Source organism: Ciconia boyciana, unplaced genomic scaffold (assembly GCF_034638445.1).
Source record: "Ciconia boyciana unplaced genomic scaffold, ASM3463844v1 HiC_scaffold_39, whole genome shotgun sequence".
Taxonomy (NCBI): Eukaryota; Metazoa; Chordata; class Aves; order Ciconiiformes; family Ciconiidae; genus Ciconia; species Ciconia boyciana.
This window is the reverse complement of record NW_027328407.1, coordinates 496,392-509,630: the sequence shown is the minus strand read 5'-3', so window position 1 is coordinate 509,630 and position 13,239 is coordinate 496,392.

Here is a 13,239-nt window from a genome sequence, read left to right as displayed (position 1 = left end):
CCATAGGCTGTGGGATGTGCTCGCTTTAGGAGATCCTTCCCGGAACCACAGCTGCATTGCCCTGCAGCCAGAGACTTACCATGTAGAGGGCTGTGAATATTTCTCCTCCAGTCAGCTCTCAGCATCATCCCACCCCACACAGCCTGTAACATCTCTCTCATTTCTCTCACCTCCCCTCTGCACCTGCAGGCAGTGCCCTGAGCCCTGCTGCCCTTTGCAGAGGAGCTGCTCCTGGGCAGAGCTGTCTCTCTGCAGCGCTGCCCGCTTGCCATGAGCTCCCTCCATCCCAGGAGCCCAGCCCAGCTCAGCAGCAGAGGACCAGCCCAAGGCAGCACTTTCTCTGCCCCCTCTGGGCTCCCTCCAGGTGTCCCTGGGGCTGCAGGGGAACCTGCTGGGAAACAGGCTGAAGTCAGCACTCATGTTCCCTCCCTCACCTGGGGAGAGACACTTCTTTCCAGCTGTGTCATTTCTCCTGTCAGAGACAGAGTTAGGCATGAGAATTGCCTTTCCTTGTCCCATCGTTAGACAGGACAACCAGCAAGTTAAAGAGAAGGATCTCCTGTACCCCTGCTGAGGGAAGTGAGTCAGATGAGTCATCTGAGGGGTCCCATCCTGGGTTGGAAGTCCTGGGGCTAGAAAAGGACTCAGCTTCCTCTCGTGTACACTACAAACCCACAGGAGGTGGCATTCCTCTGGCCTCAGTTAGGTGTGCACAAAATAGACACCTGCATGTGAGCTGTTTGTCTCAGCTCCCTTGATAATTAATGGAGATTGAGGGAGTTGTTCAGGTCTGAACACCTGGTGGCATTTGGGGTGACACCAGGCAGCTGCAAGGTCTAATGGAGCAATGCTGAGGGAGAGGACAGCATCTGGGGGCAGCATCTTGGAGCCTGCTGAGGAAATTCCTTTGGTAGATGGAAATGACAGCAGATGTTTACATTTAGGACAACTAAAACCTTCCCTGTTCCTTATGTCCACAGCACCTACAGAGGTAGTCAGCTCACCAAATGGAGCTAAGTCTCTCTCTCTTCTCCATCCGCTGTACTTCCTAGATCTCCATCAGCTCTAATGGCAGTTGTTTCATGGACATCCCCCCATTGCTTAACCTTCTTCAGGGCAGCTACTCAATGGCCAAATACAGGCCTGTAGTGCTACCTGAGATGCCAGCGCTCTCCAGAATGACTGCAGGTTGCTGGCAGGGACAGCACAAGACCTACCGGAAAGCCGTTCCCGTTCAGAGTGGATGCATGACAGACACCCCAGATAGTGTTGCAGACAGATTTGGTTCCTTTGTGCAAGCCTAGGCAGGTTTGGTTTCTGTTGATCAGCAGCTGAGTCCCACCACTGCAGTGAGGCACAGTCTGACCCGTCTCCATCCAGCTGATGCAGAGCAGATCATGAACAGGAAGCCCATCACACATTGGGGCTCAAATCATTGGGTTCCTCCCAAACTCTGCTGGTTCTTCTTTCAAGAATCCTTTGCTGAGCCCCTTGATGATACAATCAAGGAACAGGTGAAAGTGGTCCTGGATCACAGCATGTCCACACCCAAGGACTTATTCAGCAGCACCTTGTCCTCCTGGAGATCAGCTTCACCTCCACCACAGGCCTTCAGGAGCTTCAGCAAGAGCACAGGCAGCAAAGCATTTTCCTGCCAGGGCTACAGAGCCCAGCCCTGCTTTTCTGGCCTTGCAGGGAGCAGGGTTTCCTCTTTTGGTGCCTTCACATTGCCACCTGCCATCCACTCCAGCATGTCTCTGGTCTCAGGCACAGCACTTGCACATACTGGGTCTTGGGTACTTGGTACCAGGGTTGCCTGTGACAAGTCTGAGCTTGGCCCCGGTGCCACAGCTGAAGTGCTGCAGCCCAAAAGTGCACCAACGCCCTCAGCGTGGGGCACAGACAGGAGGAGCTGGAGTCCCATGTGCCACCGTAGAGTTTTGATATCGGTGGAATAAATGGTGAGGTGTGGTGGGACAGCTCACACTGCTAGTGGTGCTGCAATGGTGCATACAGGCTTTTTGGGAGAGATGGGCCAGGAAGAGGAGGAGAGAGATGCCCTCCGTGTGCAGGATCTTGTATGTATGGAGCTCCTCTACGGGATGTGCAACAGGCTGGGTGAGCCCTTGTGAGTGAGGTCAGAGGAGAGGCCTGTTAGTGTGGCATCCTGGTGGGAGACAAAGAACCTGCAACAAGGGTAAGGAAGTGGAGAGAGGCTTATTTAAGCAAGCCATGGAAGTCTCCAGATCCATGACCCCAGGTCTTCCCGGGGACTTTGATGACCCTGACACTCACTGGAAGGGGAGCACAGCAGGATGCCTACTGTCCAGCAGGTGCCTAAGCCTAACCCAACCCTACCCTAACCGTAACCTAACCCTACACTAAACATAACCCTGACTTTATCTTAAACCTTACCCTAACCTTTGCCTGACCCGAGCCCTACCCCAACCCTAATCATAACCCTCAACTCTAACCATAACCCTAACCCTACCCTAACCAAACACTAACCCCAACCTAATCAAAATCTAACCCTAAACCAGCCTAACTCGAGCTCTAATTTAAACCCGAACCTGAACCTTAACTAACCCTGACCTAACACTTATCCTAACCCATCTTGCAAGGCCAACAGCACCTGTGTAACGACATCTGTGATATCATATCAGGCAATGAATACCATGGTAAGTGCACCAGAAAAGAAACAAGCGTGGGCATAGTGGGAGCACAACTGGGATGGACAGATGAGCATACTGATATCACCTTGTCAGTGCTGGCTCAAGGCCTGAGCAGTTGCCTTCTGCTTCCTCATGATCTGGAGGCTGGAGGCACCACTGTGTGTCACCCAAGTCAGACTCCTGGGTCAGATGAGCCATTTTTCAGTTCTCCTGTTTCTCTGTTTCCCTGTTCTCATGTTTCTCTGTTCTCAGTTCTCATTGTTTCTCTGTTGACGCCAACAAGAGCTGAGTTACCTAGATATCTAGGCTGCAGATGGCATATTTCTCATGCAATGACCTCCGGGAGTAGCTCTACTGATCCCGATCTCTCTCCAGATTTACAGTCCTACAGCTCTGACAGGAGGACTTTGTTGGGTAACCCAAAAGGACAGACTGGGGGCTGCTGAGTTACATGTAGGGTTTCAGAGGAATCAGGGAGTGCATTAACCTCACAGAATGGCAGGAGATACTTTCCTCTGGAAGGGGTTATTTTTGCTGTTGGCTACAAAGCCACCCAAGGCAACTTGGGTGGTAAGAATCAGTCAACCAGTGTTTAGGCATTGGGCTGAAGTTAATCTGTACAAAGGCAAAGATCTGCAGTGTAGTGACGTGACAGAGCCCTTTTTTCCTTCTCATGCATACATCTCAAACACAAGCTTTGTCTCCAGGCCCTTTCTGGATGTGAACCGGCATGCAGACAGCACAAACAGTTGGAGCTCAAACTCTCAGGGCCAACTCCGTCTAACGTGGGGCTAACATGGGGCACAGGCACAGGTTGGAACCCAGAGAAGTGGAGGTGCAGAGAAGCCTTTGCCATTGCTGCACAGTAAAGTTAAACCCAGATTGAATTGGCTTATTTTCTGCTTCCCTGCTTTTTTTTTTCCCCCCTTCCACAAGTTTATCAGTTTTCCTTTGAGCAGCTAAACTTCATTTCTCAGTTTCTCCACTTTTGAAAGACACATAGTTATGCTGGAAGTTGCTAATCAGGCTAACACCCATGATTCTGACAGTCTTTCTAAAATGGCTCCTGGTGCCGTGGGTGTCTGGGGAGGAGCAGTGGCAGCACCAGCATTCCCACCTTCTCTCCTGAGGCTGCTTACTCACTGTCTTATAACCAGGTGAGAGTGACAGAGCGGTGTCCAGAGAACCATGTCCAGGTGGTTTCTAGGGCAATGATGGAGAGAAAAAGAGGTCACCACTGCCTCCTGCAGCATCATGGACTGAGGAGCGTGTCCCTGCCTCTTGGCTCCTGAGAGCGGTAAATCCCTTTTGGCATGCCCTGACATGCTGAGAGAGCGTGGCAGCACAGACACCACCAGAAGCAGCTGTAGGCATCTGTCCAGCTTGGCTGGGATCACAGGAATGGGCTTCCTTCAGCTTTGAGAAATGCTGCCCGTGAGATAGTTACCATGTAAGTAGTACTCTGGCAGTTTCCCGAGAGCAAAGCTAGCGTGAACTGTGCTCTACCTGTGATCTTGTGAAGCACTGAGACACCTGAGAGTTAAAAAGAATAGGCTGTATGTTTGAGGACATTTTGAAACAAGCAGGAAATGCTGGTGTGTGGCTAATCTGCATGTAAATGCTTGCTTTGAGTTAAAGCCTTACTTAAAAATAAATGTGGGTATCTCACAGTTTTTTCAGAAAATAAAAGTATTTCACTTTTCTGTACGTTTCTATGAATAAGTAGGTAGATTAGAAAAGAATCATGGTGACTTTTCCCTCACGCAAACCCTAATGTTGTCTTGGAAATTTTGAATGGCACCTCTATGAGATACATAAAACTCACAGGAAGAAGGCAGGAATACCTTGGAAAACGAATCAAACTATTAGGACCACATGTTTTTGTGAATTCAGATTTTTCTCTTGAGAAAACTGCCCTGCATTTTTCACTTGGCTAATCTAAATGCTTTTATCACATGTTTTCTGACCTGCTGTTCTCATCATTAGGACCTCAGAGTTTAAGAAGACTTCTCAAAGGGAGTTAGCGATAGCTGGAGAGACACAGTCAGCATCCTCAGTCCTCTGCCTGGAAGAGGATATTCCTTCCCCATGTCAAACTGAGATTTTTAACAGCTTTCAGCTGAGTCTCTTTTTCATAAGAAGCAACCTGCTACTGCAGTGCTGCTCGCTTGAGGCTCACATCCTTCAAGTGCGCCCAGCAAGAAGCCTTTCTGCTCTGGGAAGGTAGAAATGCAAAGGGAAGGCTCCGTTCCCCAGGCAGCAAGAGCATTGCTCTGCTCCTGCGAGGGCTTGCAGGGGGCTGGGAAGCATTGCAGGGTTGGGATCAGAGCCAATGGGCCCTTGGCTGGATTTGTAAGCTCTCAGAAATTCAAGTGACAGAGCAGCAAGTTTAGGAATGCTGAATTACTCAGGACTCATTCAGAAGTTATAAAAGCCTGACCTGTTCAGGAAATTGGGTATCATGGGGAGATCACCCACTTTTAATCACTTTCTTCTCTGTATGACTGAAAACTGCATGAAGCACTTTGATTGCTTGCATCAAAATGTCTTTTAGCACCCTGAAAACTTGTGATTTATGCATAAACGGCTGCTTATCTGTCTTGTCAAAACGTCCCATGGATGCATCAGTGTCACTGGATTCATTGGCAGATAGAAGTCTGGTTTACTTTTGATGGGATTCACCCTTCACCATGTAAAAATTAATTACTGAGATCTAAGATAGCCTCCCAGATCTTTGTGTGTGAACACAGCATCAGGGGATGAGCTCTTACATGTGAGAAGAGCTGGGATTAATCTCTCTCACTAAGGTCTAAGAATGAACTCATGCCATGCCTTGCTTTGTGTGCTGGTTTCGGCTGGGATAGTGTTAATTTTCTTCCTAGTAGCTGGCATAGTGCTGTGTTTTGGATTTAGGATGAGAATAATGTTGATAGCACACTGACGTTTTAGTTGTTGCTAAGTAATGTTTACACCAGTCAAGGACTTTTCAGCTTCCCCTGCTCTGCCAGGTGCACAAGAAGCTGGGAGGGGGCACAGCCAAGAGAGTTGACCCCAACTGGCCAAAGGGCTATTCCATACCATATGACGTCATGCTCAGTATAGAAACTGGGGGAGTTGGCCAGGGGCGGGGGATCGCTGCTTGGGGACTGGCTGGGCATTGGTTGGCGAGTGGTTGCATTACTTCTTTGTTTTTCCCTGGGTTTTGTTCCTCTCTGTCTCTCTTGTTATTTTCCTTTTCATTACTATTATTATTATTATTTAAATTATTAAACTGTTCTTATCTCGGCCCATGGGTATTCTTGTGCTTTTCTGATTCTCTCCCCTGTCCCACTGGGAGGGGGAAGAGTGAGCAAGCGGCTCCGTGGTACTTAATTGCCGACTAGGGTTAAACCACAACACTTTATCTTCCCCTTTTTCAGCTCTCTCCTCCTGTTTACCCTATTTTTTTCTTCATGTTCTGACATTCAATGCAGCTCTTACAAGATCTGGGCAAGGAATGTAAGCAAGACTGTTCTTAAAGGGGCTAGTATTTATTCCTTTTCTTCCTTTTTTCTCATCTATCACCAGGTATTCTCTTTAAGAAAATCACCTCTAAAAAAGAAAGTCAAGTTTCTTTTATCCATGTGACAAAACCCAGTCATTCAGGCTCAAGGATTCTGTTCTTTCCTCTCTCTACAAACCTCCTGCAGCAAACAACCCATGTTAGATTTCCAAACGTTCATGCAGCTCTTGGTCAAGCTCACCTAATCCTGCAATTATGTGTATGCTGATGTTTGTAGTCTTTCTCTAGGCTTGAAGTGTGTGTGATGGTGGACAGGCCATCAGCATCTTCTAAGAGCCTGGGGTACGTGGTTGGCCCACTGGGGTACGTGGCCCACTGGGGTACGTGGTTGCCTGAACGAAGGCATCCCATATTTGCTCAAACAAAACCACGTGTCCAGCCTGGCTTTCATCCTCCTCAAGAAAGCGAAATGTGTCCTGAGGCATTCCTGTTATGTCACGCCCCACCGTGATGTCTTTGTACTCTAGAGCATCTTCAGTGCCCCTAAGTAGTTTAATGCATATAGCTACTTTAAGCTGTGTCTGACCAACGTGATCTTAAAGGGAAATAGTCAAAGCATGGTCAGTGGTCAATAAGGACCAGAGGGTGACACAATCGATGAAGAGATGACTACCCTCAGGTTTGAGAAATCACTTGCTAGACCCCATGGACTATCTGCAGTGTCCCTGCGTGGAATCAACCTAAAAAAGTTGAAAGACATGAAGGCCATTGTCCTCTACTACGATGTCTTGCACTGAGTTGTGTAATGCTTGACTAACTTGACATAAAGAATAAATAAATAAAAAAAAATCACCGGGGGGGCAGTCCAGCGCTGGAATAGGGTCCCAGAGACCTGTGGAGTTTCTGTTTGTCGTGGTTTAACACCAGCCAGCAACTAAGCACGACACAGCCGCTCACTCGCTCCCCGCCGGTGGGATGGGGGAGAGAATCGGAAGAGTAAAAGTGAGAAAACTCGTGGGTTGAGATAAAGGCAGTTTAATGGGTAAAGGAAAAGCCGCATATGCAAGGAAAGCAAAGCAAGGAGTTCCTTCATTCCTTCCCATCGGCAGGCAGGTGTTCAGCCATCCCCAGGAAAGCAGGGCTTCGTCACGCGTAACAGTGACTTGGGAAGACAAACGCCATCACTCCCAACGTCCTCCCATTCCTTCTTCTTCCATCAGCTTTTATGCTGAGCGTGACATCCTATGGTCTGGGATATCCCTTTGGTCAGTTGGGGTCAGCTGTCCCAGCTGTGTCCCCTCCCAACTCCTTGTGCACCCCCAGCCTACTCGCTGGTGGGGCAGTGTGAGAAGCAGAAAAGGCCTTGACGCTGTACAAGCACTGCTCAGCAAGAACGAAAGCATCCGTGTGTTACCAACGCTGTTTCCAGCACAAATCCAAAACACAGCCCCATGCTAGCTACTGTGAAGAAAGTTAACTCTATCCCAGCCAGAACCAGCACAAGCATTTATGTACTGAATCTGCTTTGCCACTCTGAAACTGTCTCTTTGAAAAACTAGCCCAGTGGTGTTTTTTAGCCCAAATGCATATGCCACATATGCCATGTTTCCATATATGGAGCAGCTTTGCACACTGTCTGCTCCAAGAGGGGAAATATCTCAGCCTGCAACTGGAAATGGCTGATGCTGTGGGGGATAAATGAGTTTCCTGAGACAGGATTTGATATGCATACAATACCAAAGGATTGTGAAGGTGAATGAGGATGATAGAAAGAGGAAAACTGCCCATCCAACGGAGCTCTGCAGAAGGAGGATGGAGCAGTACACAGCATAAGGTGATACCAGTGGGATTAGCACGTAGAAAAGACTTTTGTAGGGAAGGCTTTGCAAAGGAATGCCCTGGCTTCACCCAGCAAAAAAACAGAGACCGGGCAGTGTATTGAAGTGATGGTGAGAAGTGTCCTGGGGTAAAAGACCTTTGATGAGAGAAGTCTGGAGAGATTTGGATTGCAGAGATCTGAGGTCGTCCTTTGACTATCTGAGTAGGCTGAGCTTTGGAAATGAGGAAAATAAAGAAGGTCTCGAGGATGCTTTGGAATTAGCGGTACTATCACTAATAACAGAAACAGCACAGTGCTGTAATGGAATTCCTTCTTACTCTTCATTATGATTAATGAAAAGCACTTTAATTTCTTTCCCAACATTCATTTTTAGTTTACAAAATGGCCATAAGTTCTCCGTAGTTAGCCTCTGGCATGAAGTTCTTAAAAGAGTGCTTTTTCTCTCACTGCTAACTCTTTGTTGTCATTTATATATTACACTTCTTAGACAATATTGCCCTTAAATTATCCCTGCTTCATATCTTTTCTCCCTGTTTTGCGGAGGAGAGGGAGGTGGAAGAGGGGAGCTGTTTCTTTTTTAGCCAAAGGCGGCCAAGGGACAGATCCCAGATCCCATTTCCCTGTGGTGTACACTAACACAACACTGTTACCTGCATTTCCAGTCTCTGAAGTCCTAACTGTGCAGCAGAGAGCCTGGAAGCTCTGAGCTCCTTTCATCTGCCCTGCATTTCAGCACGTGAAATGAAACAAACCTAGTCAAAAAGATTCTGTTGGGTCTCTTCACAGCCTGAAGCACCACATTTGCCAGGAGACTGGCCCACGACACCAAAAGAGGACTCACACTCCTCTGCACAGAAAGCTTAGGTGTTCCCAGGAATCGCAGGAGGCATGGCATACCGATTCCTGGGTTCAAGGAGCTGGTCCAATGCCTTGTCGCCATTTCCGTAATGGTGGCTTCGATGCCTGGCACATGTGCAGACTCTGTACAGGGATGTTGACATTTATGGAGCAACCTGCTCAGACCTCAGAGCTGGCCCTGCTTGGAACCAAAGGTACAACTAGAGACCTCCTGAGCACAGGACCGTTCCACCCTGAATTGTCCTTCTCTGCTGTAGAGCCATCCACCTCCAGCTGAATCCTTTCTTCTGGGGCACACTGCAAGGCACAGGCTTATGGAAGGGTTCTTGGGAAAGGGAGTGCTGGGGTCTCTGGTCCAGCCTCCCAGCAAAGGGTAGGGTATCGCCAGTTCCAGGGTCAGGTTGGCTGAAACGTGAAAGCCTCCAAAGATGGAGATCACAGAAGGTCTCTGGGTGCTGGCTGCAGTGCAGCACCACCCTCTATTCAGTTTTTCCAAAGGCCCAGTGTGAAGCTCCCGGGAGGCACTTTGTGGCTGTTGCCTCTGGCAGGATTCAGCTGCTTTTAGACTGCCCTGGGCCTCTCCTTCAGCAGACTAAAGAGACCCAGTTCTCTCCACCTCTCCACACAGCTCATGTGCTTTAGGCCCCTAAGCCCATCATGACAGACCTCCTCTGGGCCTTCTCCAGTTTCTCCATCCACCTTTCAAAATGGGAAACTCACTGGCTCGTATGGCACCTATCATAACTCCCATGCCCGTCTTCTCAGGACACTGCTCAGCCAGTCAGGTAACAACTGGTCCTTGTGCACGGGGTTTATTCTGCTCCCAGTGCAGACCTTGCCCCCTTCACCTTGAAAAACTTCAACAGAGGTTTCTGTTGGCCAAAGCCACAAGGGTGTGAAAGTCCCTCTGGACTGAACCTCCAACATGTCATCATTTAAGATTTGTGGGCCAATGCCTCCAGCACGATAGCAATATGGGGAATTGCAGGACACCACAGGTAAAGAAAGGGAATGATGTGTTGAAGTGAGGGGCAACCCATGGTCAAAAACACTACAGCACCCATCTGAGAAGTATCAGAAGAGGGTACAAAACAAGAAATGCAGGGCCAATGGGGAAAGGATTAACATGGTAGGCTATTCTTTTGGAGGGTAAGAAAGAGAGAATAACTTGGGCAGGGGGAAATGAAAAGGGAAGAAAAGATGTGGTCAGGGTTCTTTGTGGGCACCTGTGAAGCAGCCCTGCACCTGATGTGAATTACTTCAGTGCTTGGGGAGAATCTGAGAGCTTTCCCTAATTTGAAAACATGAAGGGGAAGGAAAGACAGCATCATTCAGGCTGGAAGGGACCTTGGGAGGTGCCTCGACCAACCTCCTGCAAAAAGCAGAGTCAGACCAGATTACTCAGGGCTTTATCTAAAGACGTCTGTTGTGGTTTAGCCCCAGTCAGCAATTAAGCACCACAGAGCTGCTCGCTCACCCTCCCCCCTGCTGGGATGGGGAAAGAATTGGAAGAGCAAAAGTAAGAAAACTTGTGTGTTGAGATAAGAAGAGTTTAATAATTGAAATATAATAAAATATAATACAATATAATATAATATAATATAATATAATATAATATAATATAATATAATATAATATAATATAATATAATATAATATAATATAATGTAATATAATATAATATAATATAATATAATATAATATAATATAATATAATATAATATAATATAATATAATATAATATAATATAATATAATATAATATAATGAAAAAGTGTAATGAAAAGGAAAATAACGAGAGAGAGAGGAACAAAACCCTAGAAAAAACAATTGATGCAACTGCTCACCACCTGGTGACCAACACCCACCCAATCCCAGAGCAGCGATCTCTGCTCCTCAGCAACACCCCCCCCAGTTTATATACTGAGCATGATGTCATATGGTATGGAATAGCCCTTTGGCCAGTTTGGACCAACTATCTTGGCTGTGCCCCCTCCCAGCTTCTTGTGGACCTCCTCAAGGGCAGAGCATGGGAAGCTGAAAAGTAATTGATTTCGTATAAGCACTGCTTATATATAAATATATATAATTATTTATAAACAGAGCGGTTCCTCTGAGGAACATTTCTACACTCAAAGCATCAGTAGGAAATCTATTAGATAAATGTGATGAAACAAGCTTACTTTTATCTGCTCACGTACTGGGCCACAAGGAGGGTGATGGTTGGGTACGGTATCATGGTCAATTGTGTCTCAGGAACTCATAATCCAGTAGGAAGCCAATGGCTGTGAAGGGGGCTGTGAGGTCACTTCTGCCTCTGGAGGTGATAGGCCAACAGCAGGAATGTGCCTGGGAAAGGGACTGTGAGGTCACTTCTTGCTGAAACAGCTGATAGCTCAGCCCTTGACTCATGGTGGGGGTATGTGCTTTTAAGCTCACATCTGCCAGGGTCTCTGACAGGCCAGCAGAAGGCACCTGGTTGGCACATTGACTGGGAGATCCCCTCTGCCAAAGGACCTAGGCTCGCTCCAGGAAGGGGGCTTACATTTTGGTTGTCCTGTCTCTTCTGCCTGAGTACATGATGGGACAGCAGCAGGCACACAGCTTGGTCGTGTCTATCTGAGAAGCTGAAAGGCTAGCAGCCTTGGGAGATGATGGTGAGGTTACTTGTGTGTGGTCAGGTGAAAGGCCAGCAGAAGGCTGATGGGTTGGGATGCCTGCTTGAAGGGTTGTTTCCCAGATGGTGGAGCTGTCCTTGAGGTGGGAAACAGCAGGACAGAGAAACACTGCCACACAGTGCAGCTTGGAAGGTGGATATTGGAGATGAGGAAGAAGAAATGTCACTCAAAGGGTAGTGCAGTGGCACATGAAGTCCTCCAGAAGGAGTATGAGATCTGTCCATGTCTTTGTGTTTCAAGGAAGAGAGTGTGAGGGTGGACAGATTTCAGTAAATGTATGGAAATGTCGGGGTGAGAGCAAGGTGGGGAAGTGAGATGGGTGTCTGCAGCCTGCAGGGCAAAAGAAGCAGCTGTGGGACAGCACAGGACAACCTGTGGTGGAGATAGCAAAAAGTGCTGGCAAGGCTGGAAGTTACCAAGAGAACCCCAGGCTTTTTCCTCTTCGGTTGGCAATTGTCTGTGCCACAAAGGCCTATGAGGAGACACATTGTCCTAAGGCACTGGGGCCTCACTGCCTCCTTGCACACCCCCAGTAGGGCTGGGAACTCTCATAGCGTTGTCCTTCCCTCAGCACCACGCACCCCACATCCCACTGCCCCAGGAAGAGCCCTGAGCACTGTGTGAAGGACAGGATCTGCCTTCCCCGGGGCTGGGGGTCAGAGCTTGGCTTTTCTGCTCCATAGAACAAAGCCAGGGTTTTCTCAGCATCTGAGCTGCCTGCACAGTGCCTTTGCCTACCTGTCATCATGGCCTCCAATTGTCTGCTCTAAGGAGTCCCTTGGGAGGCTTTGTCAGTAATGGCCCTCAGTGGGGCTCATTAATGCTTCAAGGTACTTTGGGTTTGGCTTTTGGTGTTGACTCTTTGAGAGGTTTGTTCAATCTCCTCTCAGTACCTGAGGTTCAAGGACTCAGCACCAAATGCCCCATGGGGCTCATTACAATAAAGCAAGCCCTAACGAGCCATGTGTCTTCCTGTAATTTTCTTCAAGTCTTCAAGAGTTGTACAGATAAGTTGAGCTGTTTCCTAGTGTACTTATAGAGAAAGATTTCAAAGAGCTTCTAATAAGAATGAGGTTTTAATTTCAAGGCTGTATTTGATTACTTTTCAGTGTAGTGAAGAGGTGATGGCAGCATTGTCCAATAGATCTTGATCCAGGGTCTCTCCTAAGGAGGTCTGCACTGGAAGGGGAAGTTGTCCTTTGAGGTCTGACACAGTATGGACACCCTCCCACCTCACCTCCCCAACCCCACCATTTCTCTCATTGCCCACCTGCGTCTTTTCCTTACATCAGACTTCTCCTCTGCAGTCTGTAGCTGGATGGTACAGCTCCTTTGTGCCAACTCCCACCTGCTTTTCTTAGAGAACTGGCTGCACACAGGCACAGATTGTTTTTCCTATTGGCAAGCAAAGAAAAATAATGCATGAAAAAATTTCATCCACAATAAAATACACTCTGCAACCACATGCTTACTACAAGCTGCCGCTAATGAGGTTGCCTTTCTACAAGGGATAATCTTCTGAGAAATGTTTTAGGAAGGTAGATAGAACAAGGTAGATATTTGGACAGTTAAGGAGTTGGCGAGAGAGACAAATAAGCTACTTAATGGCAGGGTAAGCTTTTAACTCCCTGCTGTCAAAGCAGCAGCTGGATGGGTGACAGGAATGTGAATGAAGAAAGAGTAAGGGGAGG